Source organism: Chelonia mydas, chromosome 5, assembly GCF_015237465.2.
Source record: "Chelonia mydas isolate rCheMyd1 chromosome 5, rCheMyd1.pri.v2, whole genome shotgun sequence".
Classification (NCBI taxonomy): domain Eukaryota; kingdom Metazoa; phylum Chordata; order Testudines; family Cheloniidae; genus Chelonia; species Chelonia mydas.
Genome location: NC_051245.2, coordinates 100,013,937 through 100,037,512, shown reverse-complemented (window position 1 = coordinate 100,037,512; position 23,576 = coordinate 100,013,937). Strand labels below are relative to the sequence as shown.

Sequence of the window (23,576 nt, the reverse complement as noted above, 5' to 3'; positions counted from 1 at the left end):
TAGCAAAGTTGTGCAAGTGCTACAGGAAAAATTCTATAGTGGATGTAAGAGCACAACTGTTCATTGATGGAAGCAGCAATGTTGTCGATGTTTTTGAAGTGAGTGTACTGCACAGTATGTAAAACTCTTTAGATACTTTGAAGGGCTACTGGCCACTGAGCACCCTTCAACCATGACTTACTGATTGGGAACCATTGTATGCGTCATGTGACGCAAACCTCACAAGGTGTGGAGTTCAGTTCTATTTGGATAGGCATTTGCTACTTCAGAGGCTTATCTGAACTACATGAAGCTCTGGAGCCTGCAAAACAAGGCTTGAACTGGGGGATTTGTTTCAGGTTGGAAATAGTGAGCACCATTTTAGGTATTTTGGCACCTTCCCTTCCTGTCCTGGAAGTTCAGAGAATTCCAGATTGAATGAAAGAAAAAAGTTACACTTTTCCAAACATCAGGAAAAGTTTTTGGGTTGAGAGGGGGTGGGGTGGGGTATCCTATTTATTCCAAGTGGGTTGCTTCAGCTGTCTCTTGCTTTTCACAACTTTACTCTAAGTATGTGGCTGCAGTATTTGAGGCATTTCTTGACTATAATGAATATGCCATGTCTACATCTGCTCATAACAGGCATATTGGGCATACTGGATTTTTTGGAAAACTTTCCCTGTTCTTTTACAGTAAGGGATAAAGTGGGTTGAAAAGTCAGGATCTTTTCTTTGGCATGGAAGGAAAAGCAGAAAATTTTGGGCTACCCAGGTATGTGAATTGCTTTTAGTAAAGTTATATAGGTATTGGTGCTGAAGTCAAGAAAAGAAAACGGTAACAATCTACATTAAAAGATGCTTGCTCAAGATACTAGTAGTTCTATAAAGGATACATTTCTATTTTGTAACTATGTTGAAAAAGTTCAAAAGGAAATGTTGTTCAAAATGGTACTCACCTTCTGTCCTATTAAGAGTAATGTTTTGTAATGCATTTGTGTATGGTAAGACTCCATAACATACAGTGTTTTTTTTTTTCTTATTCTCTGGATAAGAAAGGCAAGTCTGAACAGGCACTATTGTATGTCTCTTACTTTAGTTAAATATTACCTTACTTCATTTGTGGCACTGATTGCATAACATGGCTACAAGTACAGTGTTAAAGCATCTAATAAAGAAAATATTGGACATCATGGGATTTTTCAGTACATAAAAATATTACAAAATAGACAGAATTTATTGTTAGATATGTGTGTATTTAACAGCACTTTGTGAACAATCAGTTTCACTTTTTTTTTTTTAAATCTACCCCAGCTCTGCAAAAGGATATTCACTAGTAACAGCATCAGCAAAGCTGAAAGTGACACTTAAGAGGCAGCAGGCAGGAATGGGCTGAGAGAAAAGGGATTAGGGCAGGAGGGAAGAGAAGTGGGTCTGGGCCTGTTTGGTATTGCTTTGAGGCCTGCCTAAAAGACCCTTTGAAATATCAACAGGGAGTAGAAAAGTCTTATAATTAAAATAAATAATAATTACCAAAACTCCAGGATATATTCTTTAAAGGGAGTTCTCTCGGGAAAGTAAATTTTAAAAATGTATCGTTTTCACATAATCAAGTTGACCTCATCCCTTTAAAGTATAGTTATGCTCAGAAAAATGACTCTGTATAAATGGCATGCCATTACGTAACATATCTGCTCCCTACGTCTCTTTCAGTTGATTGCTGTTTATTTTTTTGGCAAAAATAAATATTTTCTATATTTTTACTCCTCTTATCCCTACATTTACATAGTCAACAGTTATGTGAAAATAACCTGGATGTTGTTCTGGCCTGTACATCAGCTGCAGAACTGTTAACTAAGTTGCAGACTCTTTGTGAATGGTAATAATGCAAGAACCAAAAATAAACAAGCGTGACTTTTATATCCCATGGTGAGATTGTAACACTGGAACTTAGAAAAAAACCTTTCAATTTGGAAATGTCATAAAGTTGATCTTGAAATCATTGTGTGACCATAATCATGAAACCCACAATGCCGTTTTTAGAGTTACTTCTCAGCATATAACCATACTGCAAGATTAGCCAATAATTGGCAACAGAATGCTGTGCTCTCTATTTGAGGAGGAATTACCTCAACAGCTAACCGTAATATAGTAGGATTTTCAGGGTAAAATCTCAGTAGAAAACGTCTATTTGGGAATAGGGAGACTATTTTTATGCTTCAGTTCTGCCCCTTATGTTGTGTGTTAATTTCACATTCTGCACGTAAACTCCTGTCTAGAAACCTCTGTATCAGAAATGTAATTAATGCCCTTACATCTACTCTGTAACCTTCTCGGAGAAGGAACTATCTTTATTCTATTGGTAAAGCATCATATTTGCCTATGGCACTGTTTGTGGATGTTCAAAATGCTGCTGCAAAGATCATTCTCCTGGAACATCTCTATGTCCATCTCACCCCCTTCCTTGCAGCCCTCCATGGGCTGCCTCTTCTCCATTGCAACAAGCACAAACTACTTGTCTGCACTTTTGAGGTCTATAGCCCCAACCCACCTATTGTCTCTTGGTATTGAGATATTAACTGTTGTTCCACTAATGATGCCAGTCTTGACTGCCTGTTTTTATAATATTCGTACAAGCACCTCCATGCTTTCACCCATGCTTCCCCTAATGCATGAGAGGAGCTCATTGTAAATACTGAAAAAGACACTTCATTATCCTCCTTCAAATCCCTCCTTAAAACTATGCTTTTCAGTGATGCCTCCAAAAATCTTGATAATGGTTAGGCAGCTGATTTGCTGTGACCACTGTTGTCATGCTGGACAGTGTCAACTCATTGGGCATGGCTAAACTTGCAGATGTAGAGCGCTTTGAGTTAAACCTGGCTTCGGAGAGCGCAGCAGGGAAAGCGCTGCAGTCTGTCCACACTGACAGCTGCAAGCACAATGGCATGGCCACATTTGAGGCACTTGCAGAGGCATATGGAGTGGTGCATTATGGGCAACTATCCCACACTGCACCTCTACCCATTCTGGTGCTGTGGCTTGTGGGAAGGGGGCAAAGGGGGACGGGGCATTTTGGGTCCTGTCCCAACACCCCGTGATGCATCGGTTCGCATCTCAGCAATCCTTGTGCTTCCGTCCAATTTGGTGCCATCTTTCAATGTTTCTTGTACTGCGCGCTCTGTCTTCCCTTTCTGTCTGTGGGAATGGAGCCTGAACTGCTGAGGAGTATGCTGACGAGTCTCACCAGCACGTCCCATTTGGCAGTCGAGTTACTCCTTATGATCCAAAGTGACAGTGAGAACTCCGATGATGATATAGACTCGAGTAATGCATATGACACAAGTTTGCTTGTGGCATTCACAGACATGCTCACCACCATGGAACGCCGCTTTTGGGCTCGGGAAACAAGCACTGAGTGGTGGGATCACATCGTCATACAAGTCTGGGATGACGAGCAGTGGCTGCAGAACTTTCGGATGAGAAAAGCCACTTTCATGGGACTGTGTGCTGAGCTCGCCCCCACCCTGTGGCGCAAGGACACGAGATTGAGAACTGCCCTGACGGTGGAGAAGCAGGTGGCTATTGCAGTTTGGAAGCTGGCAACTTGAGACAGATACCGATCGGTCGCTGACCAGTTTGGAGTAGGAAAGTCGACCATTGGAATCATGTTGACGCAAGTTTGCAGGGCCATTAATCGCATCCTGCTCAGAAGAACCGTGATTCTGGGTAACGTGCATGACATTGTGGATGGCTTTGCACAAATGGGTTTTCCTAACTGCTGAGGGGCGATAGATGGTACACATATTCCAATTCTGGCACCAGCCCACCTAGCCTCCGAGTACATTAATCGGAAGGGGTATTTTTCTATGGTTCTCCAGGCGCTTGTGGTTCACCATGGGTATTTCATTGACAGGAATGCAGGCTGGCCCAGAAAGGTGCATGACGCACACATCTTTCGGAACACTGGCCTGTTCAGGAAGCTGCAAGCCAGGATTTTTTTCCCAGACCAGAAGATCACTGTAGGGGAAATCAAAATGTCCATTGTGATCCTTCGAGACCCCATTTACCCTTTAATGCCGTGGCTCAGGAAACCCTACACAAGGAGCCTTGACAGCAGCAAGGAGCAGTTCAACAACAGGCTGAGCCAGTGCAGAATGACTGTAGAGTGTGTTTTTGGCCGTTTAAAGGGCCGCTGGCGCTCTCTGTATGGGAACCTGGACCTTGCCGATGACAGCATCCCTGCGGTTATATCTGCGTGCTGTACCCTCCATAACATTTGTGAAGGGAAGGGTGAACGATTCACTCAGGCATGGAACTTGGAGGTTCAACACCTGGAGGCTGAATTTGAACAGCCAGAGAGCAGGGCTATTAGAGGGGCCCAGCGCGGGGCTGCAAGGATTAGGGATGCCTTGAGGGAGCAATTTGAGGCTGAAAGCCACCAGTAATTTCTGGTGCCCTGCACGGGAGTGAAGTGCACTGGTTCCAATGTTAGTAGGAATCTGTGTTTGCTGCGCTGACTTGCAGTGCCTGTTGCTTTCCTGGGCTAAGGTATCTTTTACTTTATGCAATAATGTTTTCAAAGCCAAAAAATTCATTTATTGAAAAGAAACACAACTGCTTGGGAAACAAAAAGGGCAAGGGGGTGGGGTGGGGAATGGTACAATCACAGATTTGTGTATGGTCTTGTTATCATACTCAGCCTTCCTGTCTGGAGTGCTGTGCAATGAGTGCTGCACTTCAGGATGGCTATACTGCATGGTGATGGGGGTTGAGTGCAGTGGGTAAGGGTCGTAGTTTTCAGGGCTGGGTGGTGAAGCTACAGGTGTTGGAGGCAGCTGGTGGCGATAAGAACCTGGATGTTGGGGAAAGTGTGTTTGGAGGTGACATGGGGGCACAAGGGAAAGCGTTCTAGGACAAGGGCTGCCGGGGGGAGGGGCGGGGCGGCAGCTTGGTAGTGCTCCGCCTGCATGGCTACGAGCACCTGGATAGAGTCCCCTTGGCGCTCCATTATGCTTATCAGCTGATCCGTGCTTTGCTGCCGGAGCACCGCGTTTTTGTGCCGGCGCTCCTCATTCTGCTGGCAGATCCTCCTGTCACTGTTTTGCCACTCCTGCACTTTTTGATTTTCATTACTTGAATGCTTCATTACTTCATGCAACATGTCTTCCTTGCTTCTACATGGCCTCTTTCTGATTCTTTGGAGTCTTTTGGCTGGTGATAACATGGACGGCTGAGATCTCAAGGCTGCATCTGTAAAGGCAAAATGGAACACTTAACAGAGGCAGCATTGTTCATACCAGACATAGCAATGGTTCCCCCATACTTAAGAGCAAGCACAGTCTACACATAATTTGCCCGTCCCAAAGCAAGTGCACATAACCCACGGAGCCCCAAAATGGTGAGTAAGCACAGGGTCAAGCGTGACTGACCATTTCACGGCTTTACTGTCCTCTGGGTTTCTGTGCCTTGGGGAGAGCCAACAGCAGCAGGGGGCCCCTATACTGAACACTGTCCCCACATTTTCCACAGGAGCTCGTCCTGGAAGATATCTCACTGCTGAGGGTGACCAGGGAAGCAAGGGAGGGTCTTCTAATAAAATGTGGCTTCTGCCCGGGCCCATATGCAGCTTGCCTGTGTGCAGCAATGGTCCCCCCCGCCCCTCACGGCACAGTGGCACGGACAAGTTAGCCTTATTGGGACGAGGACCACAGTGGTTCTCCCAAGAAACCTGCCCAAGCGCATTGCCCAAGTTCTGGATGAGACCTTTGAAAAGATCACTGAGGCCAATTACCGTGATGTGAGAGAGCAATCAGCGCCCTATTCCGCATCTAGGCATGCATGCAGCCCTAACCTTCCGTGCCCCAAGAGCCCGCACCGAATAACTTCCTTCCCAAAATAAGAGCTGCTTACTGGGAACCTTCTCTGGTGTTTGTCCTTCCCCAAGCACCAGCCGCCACAACTGGCTACCTTCCTCCTGGCTTGAGAACAGCTCCTGGCTGCATGTATCTAGGGATACCAGGGTGTCTCCCTCCTCCTCAGCACCCTTGCTCCTGCTTTCCTCCTCCTCCTGCCTTGTTGAACTGGGCTCTGAAGTGTCCATGGTGGTACTCGGAGTGGAGATGGGGTCACCCCCAAGTATCACGTCCAGCTCTTTGTAGAAACGGCAGGTTGCAGGGGCAGCACTGGAGCATCTGTTTGCCTCACGGGCTTTGCGGTAGGCATTCTGCAGCTCCTTTACTTTAACCCTGCACTGTAGTGCGTCCCAGTCATGGCCCCTTTCCATCATGTCCCTTGTTATCTGCCCGAAGGTACTGTAATTCCTACGGCTGGAGTGCAGCTGGGACTGGACAGCTTCCTCCTCCCAAACACTGATGAGGTCCAGCACCTTGCCATTGCTGCATACTGGGGATCGCCTGGCGCGTGGAGGCATGGTCACCTGGAAAGATTCGCTGAGAGCACTCCATGCCTGGCTGAGCAAACAGGAAGGGGATTTTCAAAATTCCCAGAGAATTTAAAGGGCGGGTCTGACAGTTGGTCACCTGAGGGCAGGGCAGTGGAGTTCAAAGTGATGACCAGAGTGGCTAGAACAGGCATTGTGGGACACTTCTGGAGGCCGATCACAGTGCACTAATAGAGCTGGGGTCCACACTGGCGCCGCGGTGCTCCAGCGGGGGCGCACAAAATGTTATTCCCCCTCGTCGAGGTGGAGTACCAGGAGTGCTGTAGCCGCGGAGTCAGAGCGCTCTACGTGCCTTGCCAGTGTGGACGGGTAGTGAGCTAGTGCACCTGGGGCTCCTTTTAATGTGCTCTAACTCTCAAGTGTAGCCAAGCCCATTGTTTCCTTGTGCTCCCCACTTCTGTTTTATTTATCCACCTTTTGTCTGTAGTCTTGCAAACTCTTCAGGGTAGGAACTGCCTCTTTGTTGCATGTTTGTATGATAGTAGCTCCTAAAGGTGCATGTTAGGGTCTGAACCAAAGCCCATTGACTTCAGTGGGCTTTGGATAAAGCCCATAGTGTTTTTATTGTAGTGACAGTTTTTGAACTAGAAGGACATATACACATAGTTTATCACCAGCCCAATTCAAAGCACCATCAAGACACTAATAAAATAACTCAGAAGGAACACAAAGAATGTGGTCATACCACTACTGCTCTGAATAGCCTCATGGTTTTCTCTGGTCTGACAATTTTTATCATTTTTTGTCAGAGAATTTTGTTAGAGTCGAATGAGTTTGAAGAATAAAGTGAAATAAAGGTCTATTCTGGGTAGGATTTTCAAAAGGGTTCAGCTTTCAGGGCTATCTCTAATGCCACTGAATGGTAAAACTCCCATTGGCTAATAAAAACAGAGTTAGGCCAACACTGAGTGTTTTTGAAAATGCTCCCCAATGAACTTGGTTAGATGATGAGAAACAGGAGTCAAAATACTCAAAACAGTGAGGGGATTTAATTTACGCATCTTCTAACCGCTGGCCAGCTTTGAAAATCTCAACTAGAAACTTAATTTTTGTTGTTAACTTGGGCAAACCCAGGGCCTGCCCCACTGAAGACAATGATAAAACTGCCCCTTATCTTAATGGCAGCACAGTACTGAGCCCTCTGTCTTTAAACTCCAACAGCATCTGCCTTTTACTAATAAATGGGTGATGTAGTCATGGCTAAGACTTTCAGCAGCTCTGAAAACCAAGAGTCACTCCCAGCTCACTGAAAGCAGCATTTAGGGCACAAACAGTGCTTCATTGTGGGACAAACAAGTAAAAGAACTGGTTGTACACTGCTGCTAGAGGGAGTTCCATTTCCATAAGTTCCATGCTTGGAACCTCCTGTTCTTGGAGTCCCACTGGGCTTACAGTCATCAGAATGAGGTGGTACGTAAGCCCTATTCTGGCCTGGTAAACGGACCTGTGTCTTTAAGGGGATAGTCTCATCTTTTCATGTTCCAAGCAACAATCCCACAAGTACTCGAACTCAACAATGCCTCAATAAAATTATTGAGAAGATGTGCGGGTGAGACAGAAATCTTCTTAATCATGAATTTGCTCATTGATGCACTCAGATATCACACGGTACAAAAAATAAAAATCGCTCTGAAAATGATGAGTATTTAAAGAAAGGGTCTATGACTTTGCAGTTTTTCCTGCAATGCTGGTGAAAACTTTGCCGATTACAAACTTAGGGCTGGATTTTCCAGTCCAATCAGGCCAGCACAAAGTGGCCTTAAAGCAGCAAAAGATGGCTAATGGAGAATTCCCCCCAGGCAGGGAAGCTCTTTGCTGGCATACAGTTGATGGAGGTGGCTGTTCTGCTGCGACACCACCCTCCCCCCCTATGCCCAGCGTCAGAGGAAACGGGAGGTGCACAAGGGGCATGGCATGGGCAGGACCAGAAGGGGAGGGAGGGTATCAGAGTGGTGGTCTAATCTACTACATCCAATCCTCTAGGGATCTTAGGCCAGTGGTATAAGTTTGAGCTGCCCTGTGCAGCAATACTTTGCACAAGTGCGGAGAATGTCTGAATCAGGGAGTTGCAACCAGGTTCTTGTGGCCACCACACTGAATGTAGTGGAGAATCAGTGCTTTGGAATCAAATCTGGCTTTCAATCACACCAAAAAAACTCTGTAGAAATCAATGTAGTTGAAGTACAGGGAGGTAACTGAAGCTTGAATCTGGCCTTTAGAGTGTGACTTTGGAAATATTTGACGTACGTTATAAAAAATCATCCAAGTACACTTGTTAGTAAAACTACCAAACGGGAGCCATTTAAAAATAAACAAACAAAAAAAACTCCTTCTCCAGTGCACATAGAACAAGTTGTGCTTTAATTTACACAGCCACATAACCTCCAGCAAAGGTCTCTTCCATCTCTAATTCCTGTGATTCCAACAAGTTCTAAGCTTGACACATCTGACAGCTGTGGGTTTGATTTCTGTTGTAGTTTTGCTGAAAACAGTGTGCAATAAAGTGGGACGTGCTTGATATGAGATCATGAAGGGATTGTTTACATGAACGATTAGACCACGAGAAGCTGGGATGCGAATCTGCCCCATACTACCCTGCTGTGGTCTAACTGTCTCTGTTCTTTCTGCTGACGCATGGTAACAGTTCATGAGGGTACTTTGATCTAGTCTGCCACAATTCAGGGCAACTGCATCTATATTTCCCCTCAGTGGTTCAGCAAGGGCAGCCGTTCTCAGGCTTTTGGCTCCCCGGCTGTTGCCTTTCTTGTGTGCAGACCCTCTCTCTCCTCAGATTGGATTATCTCCAGGTTGAATGGTTCCCTGCCTTTACTGTGTTATTCCCAACAAAAGACAGGCTTCCTAAACAGGCTTGCTTTTCAGAGACTAGTAAGAGTGATAACTAACAGTTATAAGTTATCACATGGCATTTTCTATACAGTACAGAGACAACATATTAAAAACAATGAAAGCATGTACACACATGCTAATAAGCTTACCAGAGATCACCCCAACTTTAACATAGGCTCTGGCAGGTGATTAGTCATTCAAACCCCACCAAAGGGGTCTCTTCTGAGGTCACAGGTTTATAGCTGATAGCCGAAGGAATTACATTAGCACCCAAAGTTACATACAATCTCAAAATACTACATAAACAATTGCATTTTTAATACAATGGACCCCAAAGTTATTACATCTAATTCAGTACGGTTTAACTTAATTCCATCAGGTTTATCCAGGATATTGTCAGTCTGTGACCAGCTCATAACACTCGAACGAACTGTTAATATGTGTCAGCAAAGGGCACGTGAACAGTTAGACTGTGGCAGGCTGTTGTGGGGTAGATTTACACCCTAGTTTACTGCAGACTAATTGTTCATGCAGACAAGCCCTAAGACTCTTCCTCACTGTAAAAAAAAAAAAAAAGAAAAGAAAAAAAATTGTCAATCATGCCAAGGTTTTTGGACTAGTTGTGGAAAAAGGAGCAGCTCTCAAACTGTTAAGCTGTGTGAGAACTGTGAACTTGGTCAGCAAGGATCATTTGCCCCTAGCTGTCAACAAAGGCTTGTTTTACCAGGAACAATAACCGCACAGGTTTGAGAGGAGTGTTATGTGCAAAAGCATTAATCAGTAAGCAGCTTGAGCCACATTCAAAATCTTTTACAGAGTTATTTTGCTCTTTAGTACTGTTGTTTTTATGTGTGTGTTGGCACAATCTGAAAAAGAAGTTCATCAGTATGCTGTAGAGCTCCTTACACGGAAAGCTTAATGCTGTCTTACTTTTTTTCCAGTTATTCTCTTTAATCAGTTTTCAACAGTTTATAAGCCTGATTATTGACAATGTTTAAGCAGCAGTGAAGTGATTAAATGATACTGACCCTAGTTTGTATCCACATACTTCAGCAGACTTGACATGGTTAAAAAAACAAAACAAGACTTGATCACAAGGAGATCACAAATGGGGACTTCTGGCAATTGGCTGGGAGATGCATTTGAAGACAACAGAAAGAGGCCTGGGTGAATTCTTCAACCAGATTTGGTTTTTGCCAAAAGAACACATTTTAGTGCATGAAACTCCCAGAGCTTAATTACAACAACCCATACAATAGTATTTGTATGGACTGGTAAAGATGCTGGAAAAAATATAAGGTGAGGGAAAAATTCACTCTGGGGCTTGGCATACTGCAGATAGAGTGTATCTGAGGTATATTTTCCCTGATTTCCATTTAAGCTCTGGTAGGTACATTACTGTTGCAAGAGGTTCCTTTGGCAGAGGATGTTTCAGAATGCAATTTGTTTTGCATTTGTCATGCTTCAAATGTAATTCAACTATTAAGCCTCCTTAAGCATAAAATATGTATTTGATGTGCAGTTTTTCAAGTATACTGTCACACAATACCCATGTGAATCCCAGGAGTCATTTATGAGGAGTCTAAAAGAAATGATCTCAAGCATGAACTTCTGGTTCTTTTTGTTGTTGTTTGTTTTAAATTAAAGAAAATGTGAACAGACAAGGAAACTAGCAAACACACAGAGACACTCATCCAAAAGGCCCCAGGCAACTTACAGACGTCCCTCAAGAATATTAGGCCTTGTGCCCGAATGGATCTACTTTTATATTGGAACTCTAAAATCCCTCAAGAGTATTAGGCATAATTACAGCACTTATCCATTCTATGTTAGAATTTAATTTAACTCCTGTTATATTCAATCCCTCACCTTTTTTTCCAGTGCTTTGTAGGTTATGGCAATTAGGGTTGGGGTTTTTTTAGATAAATCACATGTATCCCAAATAAAGCATAACAGAAAAGTCCAATCAAACAAAACACATATCTGCAAACTTCTGAGGCCAAATTCTCCTCTGTTACAGTGGTGCAACCCAACGGAAGGCAGAGGGTGTTGTTCAGCACTGTTCTATGCCACTTTGTGGTTCACCCTGTGGGCAGGTTACAGCAGTGAAAAGTACCTGAGGACTGATCTGCAGGAGGCCTGCAGCTGGCTAATGAGGCCCCCAAAGTTGGCATTACTGGCTATGGCAGAGGCATGAGCAGGCTGCAAGGGGGAATGATATGCTGATTCAGCAAATTCTATAGGCAGCTCTCAGTGGTGGGGTTCTTAAAGAGCACTGGTTGTAAATTAGCAATGCCCTCCCCAGTATAATCTCTGGAGAATGATGACAATGCAGATGCCAGCTGCTCTCTCCTGGGGTAGCAGCTCTCACTGGTGCAGGGATGTGGATGGGTGTGTGTGCATTTTACATCCCTCTACACTACAAAGGGTGACTCAAGCTCACTGGATTTACACTAGTGTGACAGAGAGGAAAAATTGGCTCCTTAACTTTAAACTTTTTTTAAAACGCAGATAAAAACACACCAAACAAAAACTAACAAACAAAACGCTCAACATACTATTTATGTTGTTTCATTAGCCTTATTTGAGAATCTGCATATTAGCAAGAGATTTTCAGTTCTGCTTTTTCTCCAATAGGTGGCAACACCAATGTCTGTGTTCATACAGGAGGTACAAGGTACACATTTTAACTGTCCTTCCATTGGCTGAAATTTAGAACTGGTGTATCAGCAAATTCTTGAAATCACTATAATATCTACCTAGAAAGTAGCAAGGTCTAATGTAGAGGGCACCAGACAAGGACTCCAACATGTGTCCTATTCCCTGCTCTGCTAGAGGCTTGCTGTGTAACCTGGGTAAGTAACTTAACATCTCTGTGCCTCAGTTTCCTCATTTAGCAATTGGGGATAATATGACTCCTACACATTTTAAAAGCACTTCGAGATCTTTGGATGAAAAACATTCTATTAACACAAAGTATTAAGTACATTTCAGGACTGCATTTTCACAGGAAAGGGAAATAGGTGCACATGCTACTGCTGAGGGCATCCTGTGGCAAATAATTAAAAATTCTGTGCCAAAAAAATAAAAATTCTGCACACAATATTTTAAAATTCTGCAAATTTTATTTGTCAAATAAATGTGGAGGCTCCAGCATGGCATTGGGGAGCACAGGCCACTGGCTGCACAGAGATGGGAGATCACTGTGCAGCTCCCTCCAGGTCATGGACTCAGCGCTGAGGGTGCACCCAACCCTGACACAGCTCAAGGACCAGGCCTGCCCTAGAAACACCCCAGGGCCTTGCCCATCTGTGCCAGGTGCACCAGGTGTGGGCAGGCAGGCTCAGCAAGGCAGGATCCAAGTGTGGAGGGGCTTAGTGTGGGGGGATCCAGGTGTGGGTTGAGTGTTTTTTGTGGGGGGCAATGTGGGTGCAGGCGGTTCAGTGGGGGATCTGGGTGCGGGGACATCTGGATGCACAGGATCTTGTTGGGGAGGTTCTGGGTGCAACAGTAATGGGACTCGGGGGGGCAGGTGAAGGTGGATGGGGCTCAGTGGGGGGGGTCTGGTTGTGGGGAGGATAGAGCTCAGCAGGGGGGTCTGAGTGTGGGGGTCCAGATACTGGGGAAGTGGGGCTCAGTGGGATGGGGATCTGGGTGCAGGTGGCTCATTGGGGTGGTCCAGGTGCAGAGGGAGTGGGGCTCAGCAGGGAGGTTCTGAGCATGGGTGGTGAGGCTTAGTGGGAGGGTCTGGGTATGAGGGGATCTGGATGCATGGGGGTTGGGCGGATGGGGGAGCAGCTCCCCTGTACAGGGATCCCTCCCCCTGCAGCTGAGGAGCGATGGGTGAAGGAAGCAGGAGTGTGGGGGGTGAGGACGGGGCGGGGGAGACTTTGTAGATCTTCCTGCAGCTGGGGAAAAATCTGGGGGTGGGTCTGATCCAGCCCTGGATGCTGTGCAGGGGAAGAGGAAGTCCTGTCCTCCCTAACCCAGTGAGGACTAGCAGCTGAGCCCAGCACAGGGTAGGAGTCACTCGCCAGGTCTTCCCCAGTCCTGCCTCTTGCCCCACAGTGATTTACCTCTCTACAGGCTGCCCTAGGCCCCTGAAACATACTGCTGGGAAGGGTCATGTGACCGCTCTTGTAGTTTCCCTTTGCTTCCCCATCAGAAAGTCATTTTTCTGCGGGGAAGCAAAGAAATCTGCAGGAGACACAAATTCTGTGCATGTGCAGTGGCGCATAATTCCCCCAGGAGTAACATGCAAAAAATGCATAATTAGGCATGTGTGTATCCCAACTGAGTAACTGAGTGTCCACTAGGCAATTTTGTGCACAGTTACCCAGGCATGTGTGCAAATGCAGGTTTTTGGAAGCCACTATTGTATACACTTGTATTGTGCTTTCCTTGGACAATTTCAGTTTATTTAGCTGTATTATACCATGTTCTTCACCATCGTATCTCAGTGCTTTATTTGGTCCTCATTGTCACCACCATGTTTGGAGAAGACAGAGGGAAGAAATCCCAGGTTTCCCAGCTATTGCCTTTGCTTCAGCTGCTCTTAATAGGAAGTAAAGAGGAGCCATTCCTGCTACAGCTGCTCTGTGCTTGGAGTGCAAATATGGCCTTCCAGACCTCTCATGTATGCGAAATCATTCAGATTGTAGCAGTGCAAATGAGAACAAAATTTGGTCCAAAAATATGGGCAGTCCTGATAGACTAAGAGGTACATTCTCTATTCAGTATATGCCCGCTCCCGCTCCAGTTGAATTTGCTAGGGAGCCATGGACTTCAATGGGGTCAGGGTCAGGGTCTTGTGACTCATTTTTAAAACACCATGTTGAAATATTTGGGATTCTGTTTGGCTTGGATAATAACTGTCTTGTGAGATTTCCGGTGTGTCCTCTTTCTTAGTGCACTGGATAGTGCAAGCATGGCCTTTCTCATGGTATGTTAGCACCTACATTTCTGGACCATGTGGCTTTTACCCTCTCTAGGGGTTGCACCTAAAGTCCCATCCCAGCTGTATATGCCGTTTGGAGTTGTATATGCCATAACCTACAAAGCACCCTATTTTCAAAATGAACTAGAATGGTATGCTTTCTACTGCAGTTAGTACCTTTCTATATTTTGTTTTAATGGGCAAGCTTTTTTTAAGCACTTAAAAGAAAACACACACCTTCTCAGTGATAGTACAGATACCAGCAAGGCAGTGAGGTCTAGTGGATTGGCTACTGGGACCTGGTATGAAAATCTGGCCCCACTGAAGTCAATGACAAAACTCTCATTGACTTCAGTGATGCCGGGATTTCATCCTTGGTTTCTGTTGCTGGACTCCCTACTGACTTGCTGTGTGCCCTTCAGCAAGTCGTTTTACCTCTTTGTGCCTCCATAAACACCCACCTCTGCCCCTGTGTTTTAAAGTCTTCTCGAAGAGAACCAAACCTTTTGCTTCTGTTCTGAGTAGTTCTACATCACTATAGAGAAAACTTCATCTGTTGACCGTGGAACTAAATCTGTTTCTTCCTCCTGATCACTTCCATAATCTGATTTTACTCAGTAACTGAAGAAAATATGTAGGCTCTTTGGGGCAGCATATCATTTACTAATGATGGTACAGTTCCTAGCACAATGGGCTTTGACTTCAGTTATGGCCTGTAGACTGTAGTGTTATATAAATAATATGGTAATGGGTGTGATGCAAATGCTTATAGTAAATTAAATCAGAAGCTTATTTTATTTTGTACAATGAGCAAAAGTTTTACAACTGCTGTAAAAAATTAAGGTTTCAAATACAAAGTTATGTTCTGGTTAGCGTATTCCCTTAACTGTGCTGAAAAATGAAATGCAGAAGCAAAACGCATTTGATATATTTTCTCTCCATTGCTCTATTTGTTGGACAAATACAATGACGACAAAAAATGTTCTCAAGTTTTGACACTTTTATGTGCAAAACTGCTAGCATGTGATGAAACTGTGATACTTCTCTGCGATGGCACTTTTAAGGCATGTAAGTTTTGATTCGCCCTTTCCCACCCCTGGACCATGGGCAAGACTGCTCCAGATGATGTCCTTGTTGCCCACTTTGCCTTTGACCATATTTTACAGTAATATTGCAAATCCTCTTTTCTTTACTGAAGTGAAGTCCAGATATTCCTAAAGAGGACAAATGTGTGAGGCCGTCATTTATTCAATCAATATGCAACATATATTGGTGCATACACTTGGAAAATTAGCCTCTACATATGCATAGGCAACGATTAAAAATACAGTACACGGTGATCTGTACAATGAAGTGGAGTGGAGTCGGGACATATACATGAAAGTTACACATTTTTCCTTGAGGAACTTGGAAAGCTTCAAAAAGCAAATATGCAGCTCCAGTTTGTACTAACCCTTAAGCCCCACTCATCTAGGTCCACTGTGTTTTGTATGAAATTATGTGGAAAGATGAGCTACCATTTATTTTCTCCTCTTTGCTGTCAGGAATAAAGACAGATTCACATAAAATCTACCTATTTATTTCTGCTTCTCATGCCACGATATAGCCCAGGACCTTCAAGACAGCAAACTTGCCTGGATAGTTGTTTTCCTAACAATAAAAGTTGTGAACACTGCTTCTTTTCTACTGATTTCATATCTGTGTTCTTGCCAGCAAACAAAAACTCTGGTTCATTGTAAATTAACTTAATGCACAAAAATGCCAGGAGGAAGAGGTACAACGTGGGTGGGGTAATATCTTTTAATGGACAACTTCTGTTGGTGAGAGAGGCAAACTTTTGAGCTTATACAGAGCTCTTCTTCTATGTAAGCTCTAAAGTTTGTCTCTCTCACCAACAGAAGTTGTCCATTAAAAGATATTACCCCACCCATCTTGTCTCTCTAGTAGCCTGGCTATGACAACACTGTACAGGAGGAAGAGGTCTTTGTTTATCAAAATGTAAGTAAGGGTGTTATGACGCTCTCATCCTCATCCTTTGTATCTGTTATAAACAACAGTGTATTTGAAGGAAAAGAGACAATGGCAGGAGTCCAGCTGGTGTGTGTGAAGATAGACACTTCTATGCTCATGGTCATAATAATCATTTGCACTGCTTAGGGAAGACAGAACCATTGTATCTTACTGCTATTTGGTTAACTGATAGACATAACCCCCCCGAACCTCCCAGCACTGCCATCTTCATTGATTGTCCTATAGGCCCAAAAGATTGCACTGCAGGCTCAGATAAGATAAAATTTAGGGAGAAATATTCAAAATTCTGGTCATATGTTTCAATTATAAAAAATGCCCATGCACATAAGTAACAAGTTTGCATAAGCATACGGAAAGTACTTGAATGTGAAAAGATATTTATATACTGTCCGTATATGCACTCTCAATCAACTGTGTACTTGTGCAACATATGCAATCAGCTTGTTTGTACATGCAAACAGCTGTGTGGCTGTGCATATACATTTTTTTGTGGGTGAACCATAGACCTCAAGTTTTGAAAAATTCTCCTTTACTGTTTAGACCCAATCACGGAACAGACATGTAGGAAGGCACTCCCTATCTCCAAAATTATAGTGTAAAAAGATAGGACTTCATCATCAATGGAACCACTGAAAGAATAAGGTATGACTCATTGTGACTAAGGATGATGGAATCCAGCTCATAGAGTGCCCAATAACCAAACACACACCTGGGTAGCTGTTTGTTTAATTAATTGAACCTCAACTAAGGAGTGTCACTAAAACAGTCAGGTACATTAGCTTTCTTTTAGACAAGTAGGTTAATCACATGTAATGTTTGTCAATTTCAAACATTTATAGTGTGCAGTGAATAGAAACCTATTGTGGTATTCTTGTTTATTTCCTTAAAGCTAAATGATACACATCCAAGAGAGAAAATAATTTCTAAGACACCAAATTAGTAATGCTTTTTCCAGTGTCCTAACTGTCCAAATACCGGTTCTGCTTCAACACACATCCTAGTTCATGACGAAAGTTAAATGGAACAAATCCCAACACAGAATTGGGAAATTGCTCCTGTAAGAAATTTTTCTCTCTGATCATCTTGTCATAAAGGCTTTCAAAAGTGCCTTTTTTTGTGAAAATGCAGCAGTGGTAAAATTGACCCATATTCTGTTTCAGGCTATTAGTGTGTCAAATGGTTAGGCCAAGCAGGATGGATTTTCTGCAAATTCAGGAGAAAACAGCCTTTAAACACTGATTTCCTCTATTGTGCTATATCTGTTGGAGTGACCAGATAGAATCTGAATTGGGATCTTTATCGTACGAAAAAGCTTTCACTTCCTCTAGCTAGAGTAGCAGTTCTTACCAACTGGAAGTTTATGACCCAAACGCATGTTGTGTCATAAGGAGCCACCCACCAGCTCAGAGCTTCAACATCCTGGGCGCACTACAACTCACTTAGAGGCCAGGGCAGGAGGTGGTACGAGTATCTTGCTGCCTAACCTCTCCTTCCTTGTTGCTGTGGTCGCTCTCTTTGCCCCTTCCCTTTCCCCCCTCCACCTAACGCAGATGGGCTTATAATTCCCACCATTCCCACACTTTGAGGTGCAGTGGACTTGCCTTCTTTAGGCCTCCGAGCAGCATCTTCCAATTTCCAGATCCAAGTACTGTGCAACTCAGCAGTACACCCAGCTCACCATCAGCACCAGCTCCCTCCCCACACCTCTTTTGATCTAGATGCCACAAAATCGCTGAAAATTTTCCCTGCAACTCATACTATCACAGTGAATTACAAATGTCAATTAGAAATAAAGGCTGCAACATTCTAAATCAGTCCCACAAATACAAAGTTAAAATAATAAAATGTACAGGCTTAAATTAGAAATGTAGCACAATAGAATTCCCTGTTTTTTTGTCGAAGTCTCAGGAACTTTTCATTTCCTCCCTGACATTTTTTCCTCATATTGAGACAATCAGGAAATGCATATCCTCCTTTTCTTCCTGATCCTAAAAGATATACTGCTGGGGCTAAATTCTGCTTTTGGAGGCAACCTCCTGGTTACAAGAATTGCACGACAGTAATTTTAAAAAGAAATTGGCCCCTGAATGGATTAAAACAGTAAATGAACTAAAACTGATACATGCAGAGAGCCGAATCGATCACAGATTAATTTTTCCATTAATTTGAGTGGCTTTGCCTAGATTCAGGAAAGTGGAAGTAGAATTCTTCCATCGACCTAGCTACAGTGGGGGGGTTAGGTCGACCTAACTGCGTCACACAAGGTGGGAAACATAGTCCTGAACAGTATAGCTTGGTCGACCTAAGTTTTAGCTGTAGGCCTAAATTACCACTGATTTTACACTAGCAAGAAAGGAGCAACAATTCCATAGTGTAAACTCCAACTTTGTTTATGCACAAGCTTGAGACAAAAGCCATATTTTATTTTATATTTATTCTATGTGGAACAATGAATTTTTAAAATAGCTTTTAAGGTGGCACACAAAGTATCTACAGGGTGAGATTTCCAAAAGCACTCAGCATTGGGTTAACTCTGCTCCCACTGAAGTTAATATTTTTAACACTGACTTCAGTAGGTGCAGAGTCAGGCCTACTCTGAGTGCTTTGAAAAGCCCACCCATGCAACTTTACAGTATACATTTTTCAAGGTAAACCTTTTCTGTAGACTACGGGTAAGATTTTCAGAAGCCTCTAGGTGGCTTTCAATGGGATTTTGGCACCTAAAGGACTTTAGTGCTTTCAACATTTTTACCTCCTGGCTCAACAGTGTCCTTTTAAATACTTTTATTTAAACATATGATGTAGAAAACTGAAAATAAATCAAAGACTGTATTAGTTCATCTTCAAGGTTTTACTTACAAGGGTAGAAAAGAAGTCTATATTCTGACCATGGAGACATTTTAAAGAAGCCAGAATGATCTTTGAGCATTGACCTGTGTTCATGTTGTATTGAATAACAGTGCAGGATAGTCTTCTCCACTCTCTGACATTAACAATGGGAAATTTACTTTGGCAGCCAAGAATAGTGAATAGCCATATCAAAGTATACTTTGTTATATCCTATTATGACATCTCTAAAGCCTGGTTTCTAAGAACAGTTCAGCTGCAATGTAAGTGATCTACAGTATATATTTATTGAAGATTACTGTTGGAACATGTATTAATAAATCTGCAGTTGCATTGAAAATTACAGCTAATCAATTATAACTATTCTCTCATTAAGCAGCATTCTCAGAACATATAGTGCTTTTAAAAAAATCAGCTTAGCACTCGTGTCTTTAATTAGCATTGGTTCAGTTTAATAAGATCTGAAGTGTTACTTGTTAACCTTTGACCACTTTTGGCAGCACCGAGAGGACTTGCGGGTATTTGTTTAAAGTGCATAGCATGAAGGTCACCTAGCTTCCAAAGAACGGGAAAGATGTTTTAAAAATCTAATCAAGATGCAAAAACTTATGCTTCAGTCCTAGCAAACAGACTGAAGAACATTATTACCTAGCTATATTAGCAGAGACCAGACAGGATTTGTATTAAACAGGCAGTTAACAGATAATGTTCAGAATTTTAGACCTGATCCTCTTCGCAGACTCTATCAGTGAGTCCCATCTGTTTTTATCACTAGAAGCAGAGCTTTTGATAGAGTGACCTGGCAGTTCTTCAAATTACTGTAGATACCTTTGGTTTAGGCCCAAATTTGGATTTTCGTCTTACCGTCCAACCCACCCACTATTGTGAGAGTAAACGGATATTGATCAGAAAAACTCCCCCTTCTTAGAGAGACATACCAATGGTACCAATTTTAATGTCTTTTTTTTTTCTTTGTGGTAATGCCGTCATTCACCCAATGGATCAGAAATAATTCTCATATAAATGGAATTACAATAGGAAACAGGGACACAAGTTAGTTTTATACGCAGATGATGTCATGACATTTGTTACAAGTCCAGCACACGTTACCCAAATTGCAAGACAAAAATCGCAAAGTCTGGCAAAGTGTCAGGATTTAAAATAAGCTACAAGTCAGAACTCCTGATTTATAAGTGTGCTTTCTGATCTGCAGAACGATATAAAAGATAAATATAAATACAAATGGGTAACTACTTCAATAAGAGCCATGGGAATATACATTTTTAAAAGATGGCAAGGCTTATGTACAATTAATCACACTCCTTTGGTTTAAGAAAATCAAAACAGATCTGGGAAATTGGTCCAAATACGAAACTTTATGCAGAACTATGGCAGCTTAAATGAATATATTACCCTAAATTGATTCTCTTTTCCAAACGCTCCCAGGAAGTCTCTGAGATCAATGGCAATCCATGATAACCAAATTCATTTGGTTGAATAAAAAACCCAGGGTTGAGCAATCTAGGGTATGCCTACACGGCAAAGAAATATCCACTATGTCAAATCTCAGAGCCCAGGTCAACTGACATGGGCTCACAGGGCTCAGCCTGCAGGACTAAAAATAGCGGTGTAGATGTTCCTGCTCAGGCTGGAGCCTGGACTCTGAAACTCAGCAAGGGGGAGGGTCTCAGAGCCTGGGCTCCATCTCAAGCAGGAACACCTAGACTGCTATTTTTAACCCTTTAGCCCAAAGCTACAATTGACCTGGGCTCTGACACTTGGCACTGCGAGGATTTTTTGCAGTGTAGACTTACGCCTACTTTAAAAAGACCATGGCAAAAGGGCTGATTGGCTTTACCAAACATTAAGCACTCTTATCAGGCTTGTCAGATCAGAAACCTGATGTACCGAATAACACTAACCCATAGAGTGGGTACAGATAGAACAAGATTGTTGTGCTATCAACTCCATGTGATCCCCTGGACAAAGAAAACGCATAGGCCCGAATTAGTATATAAACCATCATTTTCTGAAAGCAAAAAAAGAAATTTGGAATAACTTATTTAGAAAACTAAGCCCATACTCATCACCTCTACTGCCCAGTGCAGACAATTAAGAATTTAACCCAAATAAAAGCTTGGGAAATTTGGACATTTGGGAATTTTTATAGGTATATTACAATTTGGACAGCTGTTTAGAGACAATACATTTAGATCACTATAAGAAATCCAACAACTCAAAAAAGACCCCAATATTCCAATATATCAGAACCTACATTCTTCCACCCACCGCCTCAAAAAGGCAAACCTTTGGAAAATTGACAGAATTTGAAAAACTACTACATCAGTGAAGCGTATACTTAGAAGAAATAACTATGTTCAGGAAAAGATGGAAAGTTGATGGAGACATAGACACGAAAATTGAGAAATGGGAGAAAATATGGGACAATGGTCTTCAACCTTAATAAACACAATAAAAGAAAATTGTGTTAAAATTATTTATCAGTGGCACCTAACTCCCTTTAAAATTAAACAATTTAGCGTACAGGGACAGGCAAATGCTGGAGAGAATGTAATGAAATGGGAGGATTTCTCCATGTATGATGAAAATGCCCCAAAATCAGATAGTAGGGAGTCAGCTGTCAAGATAATTCCTTAGTATTTTTGTTAAATTGTCTTGTAAACTCTGCATCTTATGTAGGCAATGAAGGAACTCATCACTCATCTCCTAGTGGCTGGTAGAATTAGCATAGCAAGGTGGTGGAAGAGAAGTGACAGGTTATGAATCTAAATGTAAAAAAACCCAGAAGTTTGGACCTAAACATGAGATATTGAAAGATTTTAACCAGCACTACCAACTGACAAGACAGAAGAGGAAGAACAGAAAAACATGACCACAATATGTGATCAATAACGCAAAGTTGAAGAAAGTATCTGATAGTAGGTCTCATCACTACAGCAGTGGGAATGTCCATAGGCCAATTCATAATTTTGTATTGTGTATATATTAAGCTTCTCTCTATTTAAGTTGTAAAACAAGTTTTATAAGATTTCTATTAGTAAATAAATTAAAAACTGTTGTAATGTAGGAGAAATTCTGCTTTCACTGGGAGCTCAGTGTATGTAGCAAGAGGACTGTTTGCATGAAGGAGTTCCTTTTCTGGCATGCTGCTGGATAGTGGTGGAAGCAAGAGCATTACTTGTCATACATGCACATTCTGTGATTGTGAAAGTGGACTGTGCCGGGGCGAGGCAGGGTGGGTGGGTGAAGAGTTATCCCCAAATCCTCCCACAGTCAGGATACTGCAGTCTGTCTGGAGATAGTGGCTCTGTGGATGAAAATATTGGAGTGTAAGTTTCAATAGGATGGAAGAAAAGGAGGAACTTTTTCTGTGTAATAGAGGAGATGTGGAGCATTTAGTCAGACCATGTCACTTGATTTGACCTGGACTGAACTTCCGGCTTCACTAACCCCCTGCTCCAGCCTGTAGAGAAATGGCTCAGAAGCCTCTTCCCAGCTTCAGAACCTCTTTTCAACCCATTTTCATGAGTGTTGGGAAGAAGTTTTAGGCAGAGAAGAATGCAGAGTTCCTTATCCCTTGCCATATCCATATCAGAGAGGTCAGCTCATACCCTCCATTAACACTAATGTTAGCAGGAGTAAAACATGCATTGTAAAGACAATATTACACTTTCATGTCTAACTATTAGTATAGTCTGAATCAGTTTAGATTATTATCCTTAAAAATGTAAAGACATATGTAAATATATAGATATCTGTATGCTGTATATTTTCAATAGTTCTTTTCTCTTGTTTCATTCTAACAATTGCATATTTGGTATATTTAAGTGTTCGTCTACTTCTGCTGCTTAGCCCCTCATCTGAAGTCTCCAGGATAAATTCTGTCTTCAGATGCAAGTGTAAGCAGGGGAATAGTCCCGCTATTGTGGGGAACTTTCTTGGCTTCTGTACTACCCCGGTGAAGTGGGCTAGCGAAAGGATCTGAGTCTTCGCTCCCACTTCCTTTACCCAGTGGCCTTCCTGCCCTTGAGGACTCCCCTTCCACTCTCCTGTCTGGCAGAGTCCTCGTAACCCCAACAAGGCTGGGCCCAGGATTCCTGCGGGGCTCGACCCCCAACCCTGCTGTGGTCACCTAGGACAGGGGCTAGGGTGTCCTCACTCCTGGGTACTCTCTCTGCACTGGGCACTTCTCTGACCCACTTACCATTACATACAAGTTAAAGCAAATGCAAGTTATTTAATCAACAATTAATTTTAAAAAGAATAAGGGAAAATGAGAAAGGTTAAAGGAAACACATCAACCTGCTCTGTGGCAGGGAACTTCACAAACAGTGTTTCTGGAATGTCAGGGCAGTTCACAGTCTGTTCCTTGTAAGTCCCAGGTCTTCTTCTCAGGCCCTGGCTGTGCTGCAGGGATGCTGTGGGTTGGACACTTGCTCTGGTGGTGGCCACACGC

General features: G+C 42.9%; 1 protein-coding gene across 2 annotated transcripts in view; it reads left to right on the top strand.

Moving 5' to 3' along the window:
- Positions 1-23,576, top strand: part of GLIS3 (GLIS family zinc finger 3) — a 257,387-nt gene that overhangs the window by 12,391 nt on the left and 221,420 nt on the right. The window lies entirely within an intron of this gene.